This window comes from Mustela nivalis, assembly GCF_964662115.1.
Source record: "Mustela nivalis genome assembly, chromosome: 5".
Taxonomy (NCBI): Eukaryota; Metazoa; Chordata; class Mammalia; order Carnivora; family Mustelidae; genus Mustela; species Mustela nivalis.
In genome coordinates, this window is record NC_139024.1 from 150357222 (window position 1) to 150382935 (window position 25714).

The following is a 25714-nucleotide window of genomic DNA, read 5'->3' on the forward strand; positions in this document are numbered from 1 at the left end:
TGCCTATCCCAACATCAAGAATTTTTTTCCAAGAAAATCCAGAAATGGACCCACAACTGTATGGTCAACTAATCTTCAACAAAATGGGAAAGAATATCTAATGGCAAAAAGACTGTCTGTTCAACAAATGGTGTTGGGGAAACTGGACAGCAACATGCAGAAGAATGAAACTGAACCACTTTGTACACTATACACAGAAATAAATTCAAAATGGATGAAATAACAAATGTGAGAGAGGAAACCATCAAAATCCTAGAGGAAAGCACAGGCAGCAACCTCTTTGACCTCAATCATAGTAGCTTCTTACCAAAAACAACACTATATGCAAGGCAAACCAAAGCAAAAATGAACTATTGAGACTTCATCAACATAAAAATCTTCTGTACAGTAATGGAAGCAATCGATAAAACTAAAATGCAGCCTATGGAATGGGAGAAGATCTTTGCAAATGACATATCTTATAAAAGATTTTAGTATCTAAAATCTATAAAGAACTCATCCAACTCGATGCCAAAAAAACAAATAACTCAGTGAAGACGTGAATAGACATTTCTCTAAAGAAGACATCCAAATGACTAAAAGACACATGAAAAGATGCTCAACATCATTCATCATAAGAGAAATACAAATCAAAACCACCATGAGATATCACCTCCTACCTGGCAGAATGGCTAAAATTAACAACAATGGAAACTACAGATGTTGGGGAGGATTTGGGGAAAGGGGAACACTCTTGAAATGTCAGTAGGAATTCAAACTGGTACAGCTACTCTGGAAAACAGTATGGAGGTTCTTCAAAAGTTAAAAATAGAACTATCCTGCAATCCAGCGCTTACACTACTAGGCATTTACCCAAAGGATACAAAAATACAGACTGAAAGGGTTCACGTACCCTGATATTTATAGCAGCATTATTTACAATAGCCAAACTATGGAAAGAGTCCAATTGTCCATTCACTGATAAATGGATAAAAAGAAGAGTTAGTGTGTGTATACACACACACACACACACACACACACAATGGAATATTATTCAGCCTCAGAAAAAAAGAAATCTTGCCCTTTGCAATGATGTGTATAGAGCTAGAGTGTATTATGCTAAGGGAAATAAGTCAGAGGAAGACAAATACCATATGATTTCATTCATATGTGGAATTTAGGAAATAAAACAGATGAACATGTGGGAATGGGGGAGAGCAACAGAAGCAAACTATAAGAGACAATAGAGAACAAACAGGGTTGACGGAGGGATGTAGGTGGAAAATGGGCTGAATGGGTGACAGGTGTTAAGGAGGGCACTTGTGATGAGCAGTGGGTGTTATATGTAAGTGATGAATCGCTAAATTCTACTCCTGAAACCAGTATTACACTATATGTTAACTAAGTAGAATTTTAAAATCAAAATTTGGAGGAAAAAAAATCCCCATATCTTTGTTCTTGGAGTGTTAGGGTTTCAGGTCTTACATCTAAAACTTTTACCCAATTTGAGTAAATTTTGTAAGATAGAGGCACAGTTTCATTATTTTGTATGTGAGCGTCTTCTTTTCCCAAGACCATATACTGAAGATTATCTTTTTCTCATTGTGTATCCTTGGAACACTTGTCATGAGTTAGCTGACTATATATGAGGGGGTTGTGTTTGGACTCTGTTCTGTTCCACTGATCCGTGTTCCTGTTTTAATGTCAGTACTTTACCGCTTAGATATTATAGCTTCATAATATAACTTAAAATCAGGAACAGCGATCCTTCTAGTTCTATTCTTTTTCAGAATTGCATTGGCTATTTGGGTTCTTTTGTGGTTTCATATAAATTTTAGGATGGCTTATTTTTGTGTGTGAAAAATGACACTGGAATTTTTATAAGGATTGCATTAAATCTGTAGATTGCTTTCAGTAGTATGGATATTTTCATGATGTTAATTTTCTGATCCAAAATATGGGGTATCTTTCCATTTCTTTGTGTCTTCTTCAGTCTCTTTCATCAGTATCATAATTTTCAGTGTACGGGTTTTTCATCATATTGGTTAAATTTATTCCTAAGTATTTTATTGCTTTCAATACTATTTTAAATAAGATTGCTTAAACAATTGTGCCACCCAGATTCTTCATTATTGTTGTATAGAAATGTAACCGATGGAGAGCATTTGGGTGGCACAGTTGTTTAAGCATCTACCTTTGGCTCAGGTTATTATCCTGTGGTCCTGGGATCAAGCTTCTCCCTGACCCTCTACCCACCCACCCCCCTGTTGGTGCTTCTCTCTCACACACACAATGCTCTTTCTCTTGCTCTCTCTCAAGTAAATGAATAAATTTTTTTTAAAAAGAAATGCAACTGATTTCTGTATGCTGATTTTTATAACCTGCAAGTTAACTAAAGACATTTATTCTATCAGTTCAAGTGGAGACTTTAAAATTTTCTCTCTGTAAGATCATGTCATCTGCAAATAGAGGTAAGTTTACTTCTTCCTTTTTGATATGGATGCATTTATTTCTTTTTCTTACCTAATTACTCTTGTTAGGTCTTCCAGTAGTATGTTTGATAGAAATAGTGGTAGTAGGCAATCTTGTCTTGTTTCTGATTCTAAAGGAAAAGATTTAAACTTTTCACCACTGAGTTTAATGTTTGCTTGGAGCTTATCATATATGGGTTTTATCATGCTCAGGAGCATTCCTTCTCTACCCAGTTTATTGATAAATATTATTTTGTTGCTGTTGTTTTAAAGAAATTTTTGAACTGATTATTTCAACGGAGTTTGATGTCCAAACTGTGGAATTTTTTATCATGAAAAATGTTTTGTCAAATGCTTTTTGTATATTACTTGAAGGGACCATGTGATTTTTATCTCTCATTCTGTTAACGTGTTATATCACATGCATTAACTGACAGATGTTGAATCATCCTTACACCCAGGAATAAATCCTACTAGTTCATGCAGCATGTTTTTTTAATGTGCTATTGAATTTGGTTTCCTAATATTTCTTTGAGGATTTTTGAAGGTATATTCATCAGAGATATTGGCCTGTAATATTCTATCCTTGCTGTGTCCTTGTCTAATTTTGGCATCAGGACAAACTCTTATAAAATGAGTTTGGAAGAGTTCCTTCTTATTATTTGGGAAGAGTTGAGAATGACTGGTATTAAATCTTCTTTAAGTGTTCATTAGAATTCAGTAGGGAAACCATATGGTCCTGGGGGTTTCCGTGTTGAGGGTTTTTTGTTGTTGTTGTTGTAGTTACTGATTCAATCTTATTTGTCTGTTCAGATATTCTCTTCCTAATTCAGTCTTTGTAGGTAACACGTTTCTAGGAATTTGTCCCATTTCTTCTAGGCTATCCATTTGTTGGTATACAATCATTCTTTTGCAATCTTACAATCCTGTTTCTGTGGTATCAATTATAATGCATCCTCTTTCATACCTGGTTTTGAGTATTCTCTTTTCTCAGTTAATCTTGCTAAAGATTCTCAATTTTGCTTCAAAGATCTAGATCTTGTTTTTGATCTATTTTATTCTGCTTTTGAGCTCTGTGTCATTTAATTCATATCTCTGTTATTTTCTTCTGCTAACTTTAGATTAACTTTTGTCATTCTTTCAGTTTCTAAGATATAAAGTGAGGGTGTTTGGGATATTTCCTGTCCCTTAATGTAGGCATCTGTAGCTATAAACCTCTCCTCTGGAGTTACTTCTGCAACATCCTGTGTGTTTTGTAAGTTGTGCTTCTGTTTTCATTTTTTCAAGATATGTCTTGATTTCCCTTTTGATTTCTCCTTTGACTCACTGGTTGTACAGAAGCATGTGTTTTAATCTCCAGCTTTTTTTGAAATTTCCCACTTTCCTCCTGCTACTGATTTCTAGTTTCATTGCATTGTGATCTGCAAACATTCTTGGTATGATTTCAGTCTTACATTTGTTAAGACATGTTTGGCGACTTATCATGAAAACTTTCCTAAAGAATAGCTCATGTATGCTTGAGAAGAATGTATACTGCTGATGCTGGGTGGAAATTTTTGCATATACTTGTTAGGTCTGTTTAGTCTAAAATGTCTTTCAAGTTTATTAATTCCTTACTGATTTTTGGTCTGAATAATTTGCATTGATGTAAGTCATGTATTGAAATGTCCTACTATTATTGCATTGCTGTCTGTTTTTTTTTTGCTTTAGATCTGTTAGTTAGTATTTAATATATTAGGTAGTCCAACACGGGCACTTATGTGTACGGGCACTTACGTGTTTAGAATCATTATGTTTCGCTCATGAACTTACTCTTTTACCCATATATAATGACTTCCTTTCTCTCTTGGTACACTCTGACTGAAAGTCTATTTTGTCTGATATAAGCTACCTCTGTCCCCTTTGGGTTTCCGTTTGCCTGAAGTATCTTTACATCCCTTCATTTTCAGTCTGTGAGTGTCCTTAAAACTTAGGAGAGTCTCTTGTAGGAAGCATAGAGTTTGTTTTTTCATCACTTAGCTACTGTGTCTTTTAATAGCAAAATGTAAGCATTAACATTTAACATCATTGCTGACAGATAAGAAATCACTATCACCATTTTATTATTTTCTGATTGTTTTGTGTTTATTTTATTTTTTCTCTCCTGCTGTCTTTCTTTGAGAGTTGATCATTTCTTGTAGTGGTATGCTGTGGTCCTTCTTACCTTATCATTTTTAAATGTGTTACAGGCTTTTGCTTTGTGGTTATCATAAGGATTTCTTAGTACATCTAACAGTTGTCTATTTTAACCTGAATACAACTTCAATTGTATAAGTGATTTATATCTATTTACTTTCCAACCAGCCCTCATGATTTCTGCTGATGTCTCAATTTACATTTTTATTTTGTGTATCCATAAATTAATAATAATAATATTATAGCTATTATAGTTATTTTCAGTAGTTTTGTCTCAATCTGTTTTTCTTCTAAGTGACTTACACACCACCATTGCTGTATTAGACTATTTTTAATTTGACTATAAGTTTATTTTTCCAGTGAATTTTATACTTTCAGATGTTTTCATATTATTAATTACTATTCTTTTGTTTTAGCTTGAAGAACTCACTTAAACATGCCTCATAGTGTAGGTGTAGTGTGGTGATAAATTCCTTCAAGTTTTTTTTTTGTCTGGGAAAGTCTTTATCTTTCTGTCATTTCTGAATGAGAGTTTGCTGAGCAAGGTATCCTTGGTTGGCTTTTTTCTTTGAGCATTTTTAATATATCTTACTATTATTTCCTGACCCGCAAAGTTTCTGCTGAGAAATGTGCTTATAACCTTATTAGAATTTATTTGTCTAAATGATTCTGTTTTCTCTTGCTTATTTCAAAATTCTATCCTTGTTTTTGATTTTTGAGAAATTGATTAGATTGTATCTCAACTGAAGATCTCTTTGGGTTAAATATGAGGATATTTCCACTTCCTATACTTGGATGGCCATAGCACTCTTAAGATTTGGGGAGTTTTCAACCATTATTTCTTTAATTAGGTTTCTCTCACTTTTCCTCTCTCTTCTACTTCCAGCACAGTCATAATGGAATTATTCCTTCTTTGATTTGTGTCTTACAGTCTTAGAGCTCCTCTTCACTCTTTTTCATTCTAATTTCTTTATTCTCTTCCAACTAGAGGATATCAATAGGTGTGTGTTCAAGCTCTTGGATTCTTTCCCCTGCCCAGATGAACATGTTGCTGGAACTATCTGTTGAATTATTTTGTTTTACCTATTTCTTACTTCCAGAATTTGTCTCTTATGACGTTTCTCTTTTTTTTTCCTTTTTAAAAAAGATTTTATTTACTAGAGACAGTGTGTGCACAGTGAGGGGAGGGGCAGAGGGAGAGGAAAAAGCAGACTATCCACCCAACAGGGAGCCTGATGTGGGGCTCAATCCCAGGACCCCAAGATCATGACCTGAGCTAAAGTCAAATGTTTCACGGTGACTAAGCCACCCCAGCACCTCGTGACTCCTATGTCTTTGTTGAACTTCTCATTTTGTTCATTTATTATTTTCCTGAGTCCATTCATTTGTTTGTGTTCTTCTGGATCTTATAACTCTTCCTCAAAATAACTATTTCAAATTATTTTTCAGGTAACTCACAAATCTCTGTTTCTTTGTGGGTTATTTACTGGAATTTTATTGCATTCCTTTGGTGATATCATGTTTCCTTGTCTTTTTGTATTTCTGATTGCTTTGTGTTGATGTCTCCATATCTGAGAGTTCACTGACCTCTTCTAGTCTTTTCAGCATGGCTTCAGTGGGTAAAGACTTTCACCTAGCAGTTTCTATAAGGGCACCAGGTTAGTGAAATGCAGCATCCTTTTGTTGCTCAAGAGGCACAATGATACAGTCTCTTTTCCACTCCATCAGCGGAAGGTGATGTTTATCTGACTGCAGAGATTTTCTGTATCTGACGATAGAAGGAACTGAAGTAGCAGTGACAGGTAGAGCTATTGGGATCTTGGACGTGAAAGCTGCTGGATGCTTCTCTTCTTTTTTCTAGTGGGCAGAAATTCTAATCATGGGGATCCTTCTTGGCACCTGCTCTGGTTTTTTGGCACTCAGAGCACTCATGACAGTATTGTGACAAGGATCCTAGGATCAGGTATACATGGAACTACCACAGCACCTGAGACCTAGAGCACAGGCCACTTGCTGAGCAGTGACACTGGTGTCTAGGGTGTGAGAGTGTGTAGATATTCCATAGTACTAGGTCTCAGGGGCTCACCACTGTAACTCTGGCTGGTGGGTAGAGGGGGTAATGTGGCAGTGGCACAGGCCCTGGAATGGCAAGATGGAGTGGTATCTTGGGACGATGGGCAGGGTGCATTAGTAGCACAGACTGGGGATGTTGTGTCAAAGTCTCAATTCTGGCCCTAGAGGGAAGTCACAAGATCGCAGCATGATTCCAAAGGTGGTCTCATACCCACATGAAGGACCTGAAGTTCTTGGCTCAGAATAGTGCGTGGCCCTGGCAATATTCAATGCTGTGATTTTGTACCCTAGGAGTTGACTTGAACCTAGTGACTAGCTGAACCATGACATGCATCCAGAGTGGGGCTCAGGGCAGTAGTACCACCCCTGGGAATAATGATTCAGAGCATCTCTCTGGAAGGAAGAGTGGACTTCAGGGTAATAACATTTCAGTCTTAGTAATGATGGCTTTAACCTCAAAGTACCAATGTGGGATGGGCTTTAGGGTAGTTGCAGTGCCGTTGGCAATGACAGTTCAGAGCTATGACTTAAAACCCAGTGGTGGGACTCGGGATGGCAGCAGCAACCAAAATGGCAGCCAAAGCATGACTTGAGATCCTGGATGTGGACCTTAGGGCAAAAGATGCTGTCCCAATAATGGTGGGACAAAGCCCTGACATGGGAACAGAGGTGAGCAAAGAGCAGCAGCATCTCTGATCTTATATATGGTGAGATGCTATGTGTGGCACCCAACCCCTGAATGGAGGGCACAGTAGCAAATGTAGCCACTAAGGGTAAGTCTCACTTCAGCAATAGTTCTAGCCTTCAGAAGCAGATATAGAGGGGCATTTCAGGCCACTCTGTCACTAGGGTGAGTGTTAGGGGAACACTGTGGGTTACCTCCATAGCAAAGGTTGCAAATTTCTACAGTGGTGGAGCTTGCTTTGGCTCTCCTTTTCTCTGTGTGGTATACTTTCTCGAATGGGATCTTCTTTCCCCACTCCACCCCTGCCCAGGGTGACACATGACCATGGAGTGGAAAGACACAGAAAAAGTGCTTCCTGTGTTTTCCATGCTTCCATCCTTGATTTTAGAGCTGTAATGGGATTTTGCTTGTTCTGTGTAGTCCAGAGCTTTCCCTGAGCTTTCTTCAGTCTTTATTTATTTACTGTCCTTAATGATTTTTGAATGTGGAGAGGAGATAAGAGGTTTCCTTTCCCTTTTCTTTTATGAACCTACTCTAGGTTTTTGCTTTGTGGTTACTATGGGGGTATGTAATACATCTCATAGATAAAATAGTTCAATCTGATAGCAACTTAACTTTGATTACCTATAAAAGCTGTACCCCTTCTTTCTCCGTTTTATATTTTTTATGTCATGATTTATCTCTTTTCATGTTATGTATAATAAATATAATTATTATATTATTATTATAGTAAATATAATTGTTTTAATACTCTTCTTTAACCTTTATAGTATAATTAAGTGATTAACCATCTTATGACAAAATTAGATTATTAAAAAATAAGATTAACCATCATATTACAAAATTAGTTTTCTGAGTCTGACTGTATCTCTGCCTTTATCAATATGTTGTGTGCTTGCTTATGTCTTCATGCAGCTGATTAAGATCTTTTAATTTCAGGTTAAATAATTCCTTTCGAGATTTCTTGCAAGGAAGACCTAGTGGTGATGAATTCCCTGGTCTTTTGCTTGTCTGGGAAGTCTTTATTTCTCTTTCATACCTCAGGGATAACTGTGCCAAAAGAGTATTCTTGATTGGCAGTTTTTTTCCAACTTACTGGGTATGCCAGTCTACTCTTTCCTGATCTGTAGGGCTTCCGCTGAGAAATATGGTGACAGCCTAATGGGACTTCTTTATAGGTTAGTCTTTTTTCCCTTGGTTGCTTTTAAGATCCTCTCTCTATATTAATTTTTCAGTGTCATGATAATGTGTCTTGGAAAAAATCTTTTTTACATTTAGATAAGAGGGATCTGTTAGCTTTGTGAACTAGGATGTCCAAGTCCTTCTCCAGTTTTGGCAAGTTCTCAGCTATTATTTCTTTTTAACAAATTTCTTCCCCTCTTGTCCTTCTATTTCTGGAATCCCAATTATCCTAAAATTTGTTCATTTGATGGAGCCCATAGATCACATAGGCGTTTTCTGCTCTTTCTCATTCTTTTTCCTTTGTTCCACTTTGATGTGGTTATTTCAAAATTCCTGTATTCTAGTTTACTTATTTTATCTTCCACTTCTTGGAAAAATTCCTCTTCCCATCTCCACTTATTAGGTTTGCTCCCATCACATTACTAGGAAGTGCACACAAGGAGCTGGCTACATAGTGAGGAGAAGTATAGGCTTAGAACTCAGAGCATTTGGGGTGTCTGTGGACCTTATGGGGAAGTCTCTTGTTGAGGTACTCCCAAAGGCTCATAACTGCACTTCCTTCTGATGCCATTGCTATAGTCAGAAAGAAATGTACCCATTTAATGCTCTTTGATATTCCCATCAGGAGAATATCAGTACTCTGGGGGCTGTTGGAGAAAAATAAGTTTGTTCAACCATGTCCCACACAACTCACTCACTGCTCTAATTTTCCACTGTGGGAGAGGTCTGCACTATTTGGGTAGTTCAGCTCCATGCAGTGTTGCCTTGGGAGAACTGGCAGTGCTAGAAAAATTCCTCTTACCATCTCCACAATGACCAAACTAAAAATACACACACACACACACAGATGTGTGTGTGTGTATGTGTATATATATGTACATCTAGATTATAAATATGTATTTGTATAGATTGTGAATGTAAAGATATATGTCTAGATTATAAAGATATATATATTATATAAATATATTTTATATAAATTATAAATATAAATATAAATATTATACAAATATATTTTATATTATATATATACTTTTTTTTTTTTTTGCTCCAATGACATTCTGGATCTCCAATAGGAAAGGATAGACTTCTGCAAATTCTTTCTTGTCTGTGGTATCTGCCTAGGTCAGCATTCTTCAGGTTTTTTACTAACCATGGCAAAGGGGGTTAGAGTATGTTGCTAGCTCTGCTTATTCCAGAGCAAGCACCAAAGCTTATCTGCCTATTACCAGATGCATAGGTTAATGAGACTCCCTTGGCATATGATCCTAGAGACTACAACACCTACAAGGCACTTTTGTTCATAGATAGATGTCTTAGTCATTGTTTTAGGTAGTGGACAAAAAGAAAAAGTATCTTACAACACCCGAAATCTGATGTCACTCAACTACCTTTGAGAACTTAATAATATGAACTTAAGTTTCCTGTTTTATGTCCTGGTCCAGAATTATACAGTGAGGATAGCATGTACTAAGTAAGAGGAGCTCCAGGACCCATGTGTGTGTCCAACCCCCACCCCCAACCCAAGATCTAGCATCAGAAACAGATCTCTGCTCTCAGAGTGCTCAAGACCAAAGATCAGCAAGGAGAGACTCTCACAGTTTTCCAGATCAGGTCAAATGTCCCACACCGTCACCCAGTGTCTCTGCTCAGCCACACTGATCTCAGCTGCTCTGCAATCTGTAAATCTCATGGCCATCTTTCCTCAACCGACTTTATTTGCTAGCACCCTTGTTAGTTGTTACTGTGGTCTCTTTCCAAAGCTTCCAAAATGGTTTCTAGTTCTCCATCCAATGATAGTTCAAACTATGTCACCTTACTCGATAATACCATTTTTACTTTGTAAGACATTGCTAATGAGAGAGGAATCAACCCAACTCCAAATACAAGCTCAACTCTCTGAAGATACTTGGACCCAAATTTTGTGGCAGATTCCTAGAAAATAAGACTATAACTGCTCCTGTGTTTATGTACTACAACATCTCTTTTTAATGCCTTGCAGATGTTCCACATTATGTAATTAGCCATAAGTGTGAAGGTCCCAGTCCTCATGTTCTGACTTGATCCAGAGTTAAAAATGCTAGAAACTACTGCCATTGGTTCTTTAGGAACTAGGCCATGAGTCAGTCTTCCCCTGTCTCTTGGTTATCATACCATTTCCCTTTTATGTTTTCCTCTCAATTTTCTGATCACTTCTTCCTAGTTTTTTATTTGCCCCCAATATAGGTGTGTTTCTAAGGTAAAGACCTTAGATATGGAAGTTTTCTGTTATTGGAAGGTTAGAAAGAACTAAACTATAAAAAATATCTGAGCATGGCTCCTTTTTTCAATGATAAGTAGATCTTTAGACACCTTAACAATTTGTTCTGTGGTTATGGCCTATTCATGTTTTATAGTTGCTGACTTGTATTTTTCTAGAAAATTATCCATTACCTCCACATTTTCAAATAGCTTATGGAGTTGTAGATACTCCTTTATCATTACTTTCACCACACCTCAGGCTGTATCTCCATTTCCACTTCTAATGCTGGATGTGTTTGTTTGCCATTCCACTCAACCTCCCTATGGTGGGCTTCCTTAGCTCTTTTCTCTGTGCCACTTGCTTTCTTAGAAAACCTCACCTGTAGTTATGGTTTTAGTTATCAACCATGTTCTAAATAGTTTCAGACTTTATCTTCAGACCTGAAATCTTCCCTGAGCTCTAGAACTCTTCATCTTCACTGCCTAACCTACTCTGGTTCTGGACCTTTCAAAAGCATCTCATACATATTGTATAAAGGTAACTCATCATTCTCTCTAAGCCTGGATATTCTCTACTGTTTCTTAATTCAGTGAATGGCATCACTGCCACTGTCACCATCAGCCCTGCATCCACAGTAATTCCTATCTGTCTCATGTCCTATATACCTTTTGATTCCATCATCTTTTTTCCATCACTGCCACCACTGGCAAGTTACAAGAAGCACTCTCTGGGATGGCAATACTGTCTGCAAAGTGGACTTCACATACTATCCTTCATCTGCCTCTCATGGATTCTCTTTATATAGCCCAAGCAATCATTTTTTTAAATTTTTTTTTAATTTATTTGACACAGAGCAAAATCACAAGTAGGCAGAGAGGCAGGCAGAGAGATGGGGGAAACAGGCTCCCCACTGAGCAGAGAGCCCGACACGGGGCTTGATCCCAGGACCCTGAGATCATGACCTGAGCTGAAGGTAGAGGCTTAACCCACTGAGCCACCCAGGCACCCCATTTTTTAATTTTAATTTTGAAATAAACTTACAGAAAAGTTGCATGGATGTGTACAGTTGTTACAACTTTTTTTTTTTTAAGATTTATAGCAGCAATGTCCACAATAGCCAAACTATGGAAAGAACCTAGATGTCCATCCACAGATGAATGGATCAAGAAGATGTGGTATATATACACAATGGAATACTATGCAGCCATCAAAAGAAATGAAGTCTTGCCATTTGCGACAACATGGATGGAACTAGAGCGTATCATGCTTAGCGAAATAAGTCAAGCAGAGAAAGACAACTATCATATGATCTCCCTGATATGAGGAAGTGGTGATGCAACATGGAGGCTTAAGTGGGTAGGAGAAGAATAAATGAAACAAGATGGGATTGGGAGGGAGACAAACCATAAGTGACTCTTAATCTCACAAAACAAACTGAGGGTTGCTGGGGGGAGGGGGTTTGGGAGAAGGGGGTGGGATTATGGACATTGGGGAGGGTATGTGCTTTGGTGAGTGCTGTGAAGTGTGTAAACCTGGTGATTCACAGACCTGTACCCCTGGGGATAAAAATAGATGTTTATAAAAAATAAAAAGTTAGAAGACAAAAAAAAAAAAAAAAAAAGATTTTACTTATTTAAGGATGATCTATGTGGCTCAGTTGGTTAAGCAACTGCCTTTGGCTTGGGTCATGATTCAAGGGTCCTGGGATGGAGACCTGCATTGGGCTTCCTGCTCAGTGGGGAGTCTGCTTCTGCTTCTCCCATTCCTCCTACTGGTGCTCTCTCTTTCTCTCTGTCAAATAAATAAATAAATAAATTTTTTGAAAAAGATTTTCCTTATTTAAAAAGAGTATGCAAGTGGGGGAAAGGAGAAAGGGAGAGAGAACTTCAAGTAAATGCCATGCTGAGTGTAGAGCCCAACGAAGCACTTGGTCTCACAATCCTGAGATCACAACCTGAGCTGAAACAGAGTCAGACAGATGCTTTACCAACTGAGCCACCCAGGCACCCTGAGTTTTTATAACTTTTTGATGCATTGATCCCTTTATATAAAAACCTATGTCATCTACCAGACAAAGAATATCTTTGTCTCTTTTTATCATTTTTAGTTTAAAGTCTACTTTGTCTAAATATACCCACCCCTTCTTTGGCAGGCGGTTATTTTTTAGTTACAATTTGCTTGAAAAATACTTTTTTCATCCTTTCACTCTTAGTCTGAGTTTAAGGGTAAAGGGAATCTCTTATAGGTAGCATATCATTGGATTTTGTCTTCTCATATATTCAGCTATTCTGTGTCTTCTGATTGGAGAATTCAATCCATTTACATTTAAAGTTGTTATTGATGTGTAAGGACCATTATTGACATCTTACTGTTTTCTGTGTTTTATAAATCCGTTCTTCCTTATTTCATGTCCTGCTGTCTTTTTCGTGTTTTTGATGTCTTGTGGTATCAGTATACCTTGACTTCTTTATTATGTTATACCCTTGTAATTACTATGAAACTTCTATGAAATATCTTAAAATTACAACTATACAAAATTATAAACATTTTATACTAATAGCAAATTAACCTCAATAGAATTCCTACACTTTACAGTTTACTTCTCATCCCCCTCACATTTGAGATTAATGTTACATTTTTTTATTTTGTATAACTAATACAGGTTATTGTGGTATGACTTTTTTTTACTACTTTTGTTTTTAACTTTTAAACTAGAGTTATAAGTGAATTATTTTACCATATTACATATTATTTTACCATATTACCATTACTATATTACAGAATTTAACCTGGACTATGTATTTACCATTAACAGGGAATTTTACACTACCATCTTATTTCTTTATGATGTTACTTATCTTTTCATTTACAAGCAAAAAACTTCCTTTAGAATTTGTTGTAAAGCAAGACTCCTGGTGATGAATTTCCTTAGCTTTTGTTTATTTGAGAAAGTCTTGATCTCTTTCTTTCTGATGGACACCTTTTTTTAGGTATCATATTCTTGGTTTAAAACTTTTTCCTTGGGGTGCCTGGGTGGCTCAGTGGGTTGAAGCCTCTGCCTTCAGCTCAGGTCATGATCCCAAGGTCCTGGGATCAAGCCCCGCATCGGGCTCTCTGCTCAGTGGGGAGCCTGCTTCCTCCTCTCATTCTGCCTGCCTCTCTGCCTGCTTGTGACCTCTATCTGTCAAATAAATAAATAAAATCTTTAAAAAAAGAATTCTTCAGCTTAGTTATTGTATTTTCTATTGTAGTATTTGTGTTTTTGTTCAATGATTTTTATTTCTTTCCTGAACCTCTTGATTTGTTCATGCGTTGTTTTCCTAATTTCATTTAGTTGCCTATGTGTTATTATAATTTATGAAAATTACTTAAGAGATTTTTCTCAATTATTTGTCTGATGGTTCTTAGAGCTCCACATTTTTAAGGTTAATTACTAGAGATTTATTTGGGTTGGGGTTTTTGTTTTTGTTTTTGTTTTTGTTTTTTTTGGTGGTGTCGTATTCACCCATGATTTTGTGTGTGTGATCCTTGATTCCTTACATTGGTTCTTTACATCTGCACATTTGAGTAAGCAGACCTCTCTTTCAGAATTTGCAGGTTTGTTTTGGCATAGACAGTTCTTCACTAGTCAACTCAGTTTGAGTTTCTGGTTACCTTGGGGTAACTTCCTTGGGCAGGAGGCACCTGATATTACTATGGTATATTTTTGTGCAAGGCAAATAACTGTTCAAGCTCTGAGGTCAGGCATCGAGTGGGGTTGTTTCTTTCTGAGAACAGCTGTAGATGACTGCTAGCTCAGTTCCCTGCCCAAGTGAGGCTGTAGGATGGTTTCCAAAGTTTCCTGGATTCTCTCATCAGGCTTACTATGTTAGGACTGGCTATTGTTCTCAGCAGTAAGTGGCGCTGTTAATTAGTTTCCCTGAACTAGTGAGGCAGCAGGACTGGACTGAGGCTCTGCAGGGTTCATTGTCTGGAAACATGTCATGCAAGGGTGTCCACTGAATATCCTGATCAGGTGAGGCCATTTGTTTTCCTCTGTAGACAGAGAAAGCCATGGGCTGTGCTTTCTGTCCAAGTTCCACTGTTAGGCACAGCTGTGTGATGTGAAATGCAGTTTTCCAGGTGCTCTATAATGCTCCCTGGTAAGGCAGACTGAAACTCTATCCAGCAATAAATGGGGCTATGATAATAAATGGGTATTCTTGCTTGCATACAGAAGGAACAGCATCTCCCAAGCCACTTTATAAGTAAGCCTCTTTGTTTGGGGTCTTGATTGAAGCTGACCCATATTCCAAATTTCCTGGCTGAACAGGGCCAGTAGCTTGGTTCTGAGGGAGGCCCTCATGCCTCTTGGCTTCAAGCATTCCTGGGTTATGTAGAAGCTTCAAGGTGTTTCTTGTAGCCTTTCCTGTCAGATGGGTCTGGGAGATACTCCACGGTGGATGACATAAGGCCATAGCAGGAAAGCCCTCCATGTCCAGTGCTGGATTTTCCCTGAGAGTGATTAGCTCTGCCTGTCTTCCTCTCGGCTTGAGCCTTGCTGGATTACACCGTTGCCAGGTGTACTCACCAGCCTTTCCTGTCAGAGCTGGGGCCCATACTCTAAGGCAAAGGGGGCTGTGACTTTGTTCTCTGGCCTGAGGGGAGGAGAAAGCTCCCAAGTTTTCCAAATAGGCTTTCTGTTTGAGGGTGAGAGGAGGGAGCAAGAGCCATGCTTACTTCCTCTTGGGTGTGCCTGTGACTGGCTCTTCCATCTGGGCATGGACAGACCATGCTCTAGGACTGGCAAAACTCCTTCTCTGAGGAGCCGAATGAGGCAGACATGTATCCTGGTCAGACTGTGGCAGCTTAGTTCTACGGGTGAGCAAAGATACAAGTTGGGACTACTACTGGGCTCTGTAGATAGGAATTATTCAGCCAATATCAAAGTGTGGGTGTTTACAATACCCTCTCCCTTTCTCCATCATCATCAGGTTCCCAGTGGTTGAGCCTGGCATATTCCCCTGCTATGCCCATGGAGTAAAATTAGAGTAGATGCTGTCACAACATGACTCACAATACCAGAAGGAACTCTATGTCACCCCAGGCTCTCTCCTCACATTGGAAAAAACATGGCACCTCTTAGCATGGTTCTGCACTGACCTCAGGAAGGAGCAAGGCAGTCAGATTATAGGCATTCTTCTTCCCCTTCTAAATGCAGTCTATCTTCACCTCAGGGTTTGCTTTAGCCTCACTCCCATGTCCTAGGACTCCCTCAGTGGTGTCTTCTCCACGAATAATTTTTAACTTGTTCATGTGAGGGGGAGTGAAGTCAGAAACAACCTGTCACCATCATAGTGACATTGCTCCTGGCACTGTCTACTTCTGAGTCCATACCAGGCCTATACGTCCTTGCATCATTGTATCCTTGTATTTTTGACAATTTAATGATAGAATTATGCAATTATAAGTTAATTTTTGTTGGTTTTGCCCAGTTGCATTAAAATAATGTTTCTGAAACCAAAATTATATGTATTACAAATTATAGATATAATTATTAAACTAGTGTATCTGTCTTTTTAATTTTATAATGTTAAATTTTAATATACAGATAAGTGAAAAAATATAAACATACAGCTCAGCTATCACAAAGTGAACATCTGTGTAACCACCATCTAAATCAAGAAATAGGGAATTGTCAGTACTCCAGAAGGATCCCTAATACTCTTTCCCTATTTCTCAAAAGTGACTATCATAACTTCTTATAATACACTTATAATACACAGGATTTCCCTGGTTTTTTAATTTTTATGCAAAATGGGATCCTAATACATATTTGTGTCTACTGTTTTCCTTTTCTTCTGCTGTTTATTATTATAAAAATATTTTTGTATAGAGACCTTGTATTTCATGATTTCACTAAGCTTATTTATTGATCCAAAAATGTATCTATTTAATATAGATGTATTTAATATAGGATTTTCTGTTTATGAAATTATATTTGTACTTAACAAAAGACTTGTTTCTTTTTTCCAATAATTATATCTTTCACTTCATTTCCATGCCTTATTGCATTGACTAGGAGCCCCAGTGCCCATTTTCTTACCAATTGCAAGAAGAAAGACTTCAGTATACACTCTAGGTCTCTCCATGTTGCCTCAAATGTCAATATTTCATTCTTTTTTATGGTTGAGTAATATTCTGTTTTATACACACACACACACACACACACACACACACACCCATACCATATATTCTTTATTTGTTCATGTCTTGATGGACACTTGGGTTGCTTCCATATTTTGGCTATTGTAAATACTGCTGCAATGAACACAGGGGTGCATCTATCTTTTTGAATTAGTGTTTTCATTTGTTTCAGGTAAACACTCAGCAGAGGACTTACTAGAATTCTATGCTATTTCTTCTTTAATTTTCTGAATAACCTCCATGCTGTTTTCCATGATGGCTGCACCAATTTACATCCCCATGTAAATCCCTCATATAAATCATGAGGGTTGCCTTTTCTCCGTATCTGCAGCACTACTTCTTCCTTCCTTTCTTCCTTTCTTCCTCTCTTTCTTTCTTTCTTTTTTTTTTTTTTTATGATACTAGTCATTCTGGAAGGTATAAGGTGGTAAGTCGTTGTGTTTTTGATTTACATTTCTCCTATTATTAGTGATTAAGCTAATTTTCATTTTTCTGTTGACCATTTGTGCATCTTCTTCAGAAAAATGTCTATTCAGTTCTTCCGTCCATTTTTATTTGGATTAGTTCTTTTACTGTTCAGTTGCATAACTTGACTTCTTTTTATACTTTGGATATCAACCCGTTTATCACACAGGCTATTTGCAAATATCCTCTCCCATTCCATATACTGCCTTTAGTTTTAGTTTCTTGAACTGTAGGAAAACTTTTTGGCTTGATTTTGTCCCTATTGTTTATATTTGCACTTTTTTTTTCATTTGCTTAAAGAGACAGCTCTGGATCATAAAATATTGCGAAGATGGATGTCTAATATTTTGCTGCCTATGTTTTCTTCTAGGAATTTTATCAGTTAATGTGTTACATTTAGGTCTTTAATCCAATTTGAGTGCATTTTTGTGTATAGTATAAGTGGTCCACCTTCATTCTTCTCTATGTAGCTGTCCAGTTTTCCCCACAGCATTTATTGAAGAGGTCTTTCCCTATTGTGCATTCTAGCTTCCTTTGTCATAGATTAATTGGCCATATAAGTGTGGGTTTATTTCTGGGCTCCTGTTCTGTTTTTATTAGTTGATGTATCTATTTTTATGCTACTATTATACTATTTGATTCCTATAGCTTTTAGTATAGTTTGGAATCTGGGATCATGGTATGTCTTCCTTTGTGCTTCTTTTACAAGATAGCTTTGGTTTTGGGGGGTCCTTTATTGTTCAACAGATAGTTTATGATTATTGGTTCTACTTCTGTAAAAAATACTATTGGTATTTTCATGAAGATTGCATTGAATCTGCAGACTGCTTTTGATAGGATGGACATTTTAAAAATATTAATTCTTTCCCATTTATGCATTGTAAATCTTTCCATTTATTTGTATTATCTTTAATTTCTTTATTCAATGTCTCACAGCTTTCACAGTTAAATTTATTATTCATTCATTCATTCATTCATTCATTCCACTCCATGCCCAATAAGAGGCTCAAACTCATGACGTTGAGATCAAGAGTCACATACTCTACTGGATGAGCTAGACAAGTGCCCCTTTTCCTAAGTATTTTATTCTTTGTAATGCAGTTATAAATAGGATTTTTTCTTAATTTAATAGTTCTAATAGTGTTATAGTGGAGTATAGTATCATGTCATCTGCAAATAGAGATAGGTTTACTTCTTCGTTACTAATTTAAAGATTTTTTAAAATTTCTTATCTGATTGCTGTGGCTAGGACTTCTGATACAGTGTTGAATAAAAATGGTGAGAGTATACATACTAGTCTTGTTCTTATTCTAGAATAAAAAATTTCAGTTCTTTACCATTAAGTATGATGTTAGCTGTGATTTTTGTCATTTACAGTCTATATTATGTTGAGGTATGTTCCCTCCATGCCTACTTTTTTGGGAGTTTTTATCATGAATATATGCTCTATTTAAAAATGCTTTTTTCTTTTGATGGCTGCATAGTATTCCATTGTGTATATATACCACATCTTCTTGATCCATTCATCTGTTGATGGACATCTAGGTTCTTTCCATAGTTTGGCTATTGTAGACATTGCTGCTATAAACATTCGGGTATATGTGCCCCTTCGGATCACTACGCTTGTATCTTTAGGGTAAATACCCAGTAGTGCTATTGCTGGGTCATAGGGTAGTTCTGTTTTCAACATTTTGAGGAACCTCCATGTTGTTTTCCAGAGAGGTTGCACCAGCTTGCATTCCCACCAACAGTGTAGGAGGGTTCCCCTTTCTCTGCATCCTTGCCAACATCTGTCATTTCCTGACTTGTTAATTTTAGCCATTCTGACTGGTTGAGGTTGATATCTCATTGTGGTTTTGATTTGTATTTCCCTGATGCCGAGTGATATGGAGCACTTTTTCATGTGTCTGTTGGCCATCTGGATGTCTTCTTCGCAGAAATGTCTGTTCATGTCCTCTGCCCATTTCTTGATTGGATTAATCTTGCCATTTGCGATGATGTGGATGGAATTAGAGGGTATCATGCTTAGCGAAATAAGTCAAGCGGAGAAAGACAACTATCATATGATCTCCCTGATATGAGGAAGTGGAGATGCAACATGGGGGGTTAAGGGGGTAGGAGAAGAATAAGTGAAACAAGATGGGATTGGGAGGGAGACAAACCATAAGTGACTCTTAATCTCACAAAACAAACTGAGGGTTGCTGGGGGGAGGGGGGTGGGGAGAAGGGGGTGGGATTATGGACATTGGGGAGGGTATGTGCTATGGTGAGTGCTGTGAAATGTGTAAACCTGGCGATTCACAGACCTGTACCCCTGGGGATAAAAAATATATGTTTATTTAAAAAAATAAAAAATTATATTAAAAAAGTACACACCTTTAAAAAAAAAAAGAATATTCTATTGGAGTTTTAAAGACCAAAATATTTTCCCCAAAATATGTGTGGAATTTGCACCCAAAAACTTTCAATTTTTTGTTGAATATTACCAACAACCCCACTTTCCCTATATCTACTTTGATAAACAATTCTAAAATAAAATTTGTTCATCCTCAGTAAAAAAAAAAAAATCATATCTTCCTTTTTCTTATTAGTTAAATGTATCACATTGATTTGTGATTTTGAATTATCCTTGCATTCCTGGAATAAATCCCACTTGATTATTGGGTCCTATGGAGCACAATCCTCCCTGGAGACCATAACCAGGTGCTCTAGAGGGCCCCTTGTCCCCTGTGTTGTCTCCCTTGTGGTGGGAGCTGGCCTTCAATCCAGCTAGCTGTGACGACATGATCTACCTGTAGGGAGCACTGTTAAGAGTTTTCTCCTCTGACTGCTGAAAGGCACTACCGTAGCTGCTATGGACATGTTCCTGGAAGGGGTCAGCCCACAGCCTAGTTGTCTAGAGTTAGTCACTATGACAGCTGTGGGTGCCCTGAAGGCCAGGACTTGCTCCCCGCACAGCCAACTGCAAGGCCCGTCTGTAGGAACAGTAGGAGCTCTGCTGTGTGGGGTGGGTTAGCGTCCCTCCTCCCCAGGGCTGGAGTCACCGTGGAGTGGTGCTGGTCTTGGCCAAAACTGCTTGCTGGGTATGACAGGATAGGAGCCATTTTGGAGGGGAGGCAGGTGGGTTGGTGGAGTGGGTTTGCAGGGGAACCCTAGAGCAGGGCATAACATACTAGAAAGGTAGTCGGAAAGGGTTAGAACTGGAAGCTTCTGGCTATTTAGGCTTGGAGAAGGCAAGAAAAATGGCCTCTACCAGCACATTTGTTCCTGGAGAAATCTTCTGCAGGTCTCTGCTCCTGTGGCACAATTCCCGCCATTAGTCTGTAAATCTGCCTGTATACCCCAGGCATTTTCCAAACTGTGCTTCTAGGCGGTGTCTCATGCCGTAATTCAGCATGCTGACTCTTTCAGGGCAAGAGACTTGATTTCCTATAGTCCTCCAGATCACCGGGGGTTAAGACCCCGCTGATTTTCAAAGCTACACATTATGTGAACTTGTCTTACACGTGCAGGTCCTCAAGGCCATGGACACCCAGTGTGGGGTCTGATTCCCTCACGTTTCTGTGCTTGTGATGTCTGTCTCGGTTGTAGTTAGTCTGGGAGTTTGGTTCCTGACTGTGTATATTCCTACTGCTTTTGGTGCAGCCTTCTCCCTACAATTGTCTGTGGGAGATCTATTCTGAGAGCCTTCAGCTCATTTTCAGAGTGAGTTGTGATACATGAGGTTCTTGTTTCAGTGTGTCTGGGGGAAAAGGTGAGTTCAGGATCCTCCTACTGTGTCATCTTTCCTCTCTTTCCTTCCTTTTCAAAAGTTTTTATTTATTAATGAGAGAGAACGCGCATGCACACAAAGGGAGAAGGAGAAGCAGACTTCCTGCTCAACCGAGAGCCCAGTGGAATACAATCCTAGCACCCTGAGATCATGACCTGAGCTAAAAGCAGACACTTTACTGACTGAGCCACCCAGGTTCTCCCTTTACTCTCTTTCAACTCTTATTTAAATGTTTGGTCAGGGCATCGGAGGGGCTCCATTGGTTACTCATTGACTTGATTTTGGTTCAAGTTATGATCTCGGGTGGTGAGATTGAGACCCAGGTTGGGCTCCATGCTGAGTGTGGAGCCTGCTTACGATTCTCTCTCTCCCTCTCCCTCTGTCCCTCCCACCCCCATGAGCACAGCCTCTTAATGAATGGATGAATGAATGGTTAGAATTTACATGTAGAGCCATTTGGTCCCAGACTTCTGTTTCTTGGGAGAGTTGTGACTACTGATTCAATTTTGTTGCTAGTAATCAGCTTGTTTATATTTTATATTTCTTTTTAATTCATTCTTGGAAGATTATGTGTTTCTAAGACTTTACTTCAATTTTTGACACTACCGTTTTATAATCCCTTGAATTTTTGTGGTCAGTTGTAATTTCTGTTTCATTTCTGGTTTTGTTTGAGTTCTCTTTCTCTTTTTTTCCTTTTTTGTGAGTCTGGCTAAAGTTTCGATTTTGTTTATCTTTTCAAAGAACCAGCTCTTAGTTTCCACTGGTCTTTTTTATTTTACTTCTTTATTTTTTAGTCTTTTATTCATTGCCACTCTGATCTTTAATGTTTTCTTCCATGGATTTTGGGTTTTGTTCTTCTTTTTCTAGGCCTTTGGGTGTGAGGTTAGATCATCTGAGATTTTCCTTGATTCTGGAAGTAGTTCTGTGTATGAATTTCTCTCTTAGAACTGTTTCTGCCGCATCCTAAAGATTTTGAATTATTATTTTTCCATCTTATTTTGTCTCCAATGATTTTTCAGTTTCCTCTTAAATTTTTTTCATTGAACCATTGGTTATTTAATAGAATATTATTTATCCTCCCTGTACTTATAGTTTTTTCCCATTTTTTTCTTGTAATTGCTTCCCACATTCAAATTGTTATGATCAGAAAAGATATTTGATAACATTTCAGTGTTGTTAAATTTATTGAGGCTTGTTTTGTGGTCAGATCCCATCATGGGATCCCAAATCCCATCTGCCCAAATTCCATCGTTCCTGGAGTTCTTCCTCAGAGAGACTTTCTGATCTCTTCCTTCTCTAACCTATAGTATTTGATATCTTCTTTATTCAATTTGACACTTAGTAATATACTTAATGTTTCTTTTTTTAGTGTGTATATATATTTCAATTAGCCTAGTTTGATGCGTAGAGATCTCATATCTTTAAATTTATTTTATGTCTCTTGTGATGTTGTATGGTGCCGGACATAGGAATCACAGTGGTAATATTATCAGATAGAGAAAGAGCAGGTGTATCTGTGTAGGAGATGTACAGGTCTGTGTAGCGACTGCCCACCCATTTCTTCTCAGTACTCACCTCCCTTGCATATGCAACAGCTTCGAACTGAAACCGCCTGCTGTAATGCCCAGGGCCCTGTGCTTTGCCTGCTTCCAGGCCATGCCATGGTGCTCAGGATTGTCTCAATGACAAAAGAGATTTGGTCCATCAATACCCCAGTCTCCTCTTTTCTTAGGTGGGGCATCTCTGCAATGTGCTTTACACCGTCTTGCAGAAATCCTCAGCAGACAGTGCCCCAGTTGCCCACAGTGGTAATCTACTAATTGTATTATTGTATTATTTTCCATCCCCTCCCCATCTCCCACCTTCCAGATCCTTCCCGTATCACTTCCCAAACAAATGTCTTCTACTTGAAGTGAAATCCCCAATTACAAGTGTGCTTCGGGGAGGTGAACCCCATGACCCTTTATGGATGTTTCTGTGTTGCTAAAGGGATCATTCTTCATGTAGAAATTAACAAGGCTTAAAAAAGAAATTCTACCTACAGTTTATTCAAACTAATAGCACAAGAAGAGTTTTTGATATAATTCTCAAAATTAGCTTACATAGCTTGGTGATATCAGATCTCTGTCCAAGAGAGCAGCCCAATGATCCAATGCTGAAGCTATCACTCACTGGTTGTGTGTCCATGGGAAAGTTATTCAACTTCTTCAGATATCAGTTTCCTAATTTAAAAATGGGTAGTAGCACATTGTTTTTTGTTTTTCCTAAGGTAGAGAGAGGAGAGTGTATTATTTGACCCTACAGGAACACAGTCATCAAATCTGACCTTTGCTCCAATAGACTGTCATTTACTGTTTCAGTGTTAAGAGTGTGAATGAATGAACTAACAAACCTACCAAGGAGAACAGTAGGAGGAAAATCATGAACAAAACCTTGGCTTTACGATGCAGTATGAGTTGCCTGCAATTACTGAAATGTCCACACGATGGCATGACTTTCCACCTATTCAGAAAAACCATCTTTCAAGAATTGTAGATCTTTGAACAGAGGTATAATTGGACTTAAAATTGAAAGAGATTCTGTTCCTTCTAATGCTTTTTGACTGCTTCCTTGCTTTCTCTTAAATCTGCCTTGCTATCTCTTAAATCAAGAGATACTATAAAACCGAGACTTTAAATAAAGTTTGAGACTTAGTGCTCTAACGCTGGGAAACATTTATGAGGTCACCCCCTTACCCAGTCCCCATGTGACTCAGCAAAAACTATGGCAAGGCTAGAGACTTTGCATTAAACACTTAACCTGCTCAGTTGCCAAGCTTCTCTTGGCACTTTCTTGTAATTCTGCCACCCTCTCAGCTTCAGCCTCATGGGAAACAGTGATGCGACATCATCCGAAAGGCAACACATTGGAATTGTAAATCGTGCTTTCCTCTTGAAATACTTCTCGCACTTTCCCTCAGCAGGACTGATGTTCAAATGACTGCAGTGAGTTTATGTGTGTTATATATGCAGTTATCCAGCTTGGAGTAGGCCTATGCTTATTGGGTTTTTCTTCCCCAGTAAAATTAGCATCTAGTTTGCAAATCATTGTAATAAGTTTTGACACATTTTTAAAACACCAAAATTATGTTAACCAGGCTCAATATTTTAACTTTAGCTATGTTCAGTATTGACATACTTGAAATTTAATTTAAATATTTTATTCAGGGGCACCTGGGTGGCTCAGTGGGTAAAGCCTCTGCCTTCTGCTCAGGTCATGATCTCAGGGTCCTGGGATCGAGTCCCACATCGACTCTCTGCTCAGCAGGGAGCCTGCTTCCTCCTCTCTCTCTCTCTCTGCCTGCCTCTCTGCCTACTTGTGATCTCTGTCAAATAAATAAATAAAATCTTGTTAAAAAATTTTTAATTTAATATTTTATTCATACGAAATCTACCAATGCAAAATATGCTTGTGGACTGGAGATTTTTAAAGGTCTCAGACAACTTTGAGGTTTGAGGAACTTTATTACTGTCCTCCCCTGAGATTCTTTCGCCTAGCCTTTTTATTGACATTGGGATAAATTATCTTTATTAATAACAGTTCAGGTCTGGTGAACCAGAGAAGCAGTGAACTCATTCTGTCATAAAAAGACGTTTCTTTGTAGGTTTTCGGAAGATCATTCAATTTTATAGACTGAAAGAGCAGTTTTGCTTTAAAGGACCATATTTCCTAGACAAACACATCCCACATACCAAGAGGCTAAATCAAGTTGCTTAGCAGGCAGCAGGTTAAATGGGGCTGTGGAGAAACAGACCTCAGCCTCCTGTTCTGATGGATTATGAGATATGTCTAAATAACTTCTAACATGTTTATTATTGAAGTGTAATTGATACTCAGTTATATTGGTTTCAGGTGTACAACATTAATTTGACACTTCTGCGTGTTAGTCAGTGCTCACCACAGTGTAATTCACGTCTGTCACCATATAACGTTATTACAATATTACCGACTCTATTCTCTATGCTGTGCACTTCGTCTCGATGACTTATTTGTAACTAGGTGTTTATAGCACTTAGTCCCCTCCTATTTCACCTTCTCCCAGTCCACCTTCCTTCTGGCCCTCACCAGTCTGTTCTCAAGGACTCTGTTTCTCTTTTCTGTATTCATTTGTTTTGGTTTTAGATTTTATATGTACGTGAAATCATATGATACTTGTCTTTCTGTCTCTGAATTATCTGACTTTGCAAAATACCCTGGGGACGGGGGCGCCTGGGTGGCTCAGTGGGTTAAGCCTCTGCCTTCAGCTCAGGTCATGATCTCAGGGTCCTGGGATCGAGCCCCGCATCGGGCTCTCTGCTCAACAGGGAGTCTGCTTCCTCCTCTCTCTCTCTGCCTGCCCCTCTGCCTACTTGTGATCGCTCTCTCTACCAAATAAATAAAATATTTAAAAGCAAAACAAATTTAAATTTTTTAAACAAAACAAATTTAAAAATTTTAAAAACAAAAAT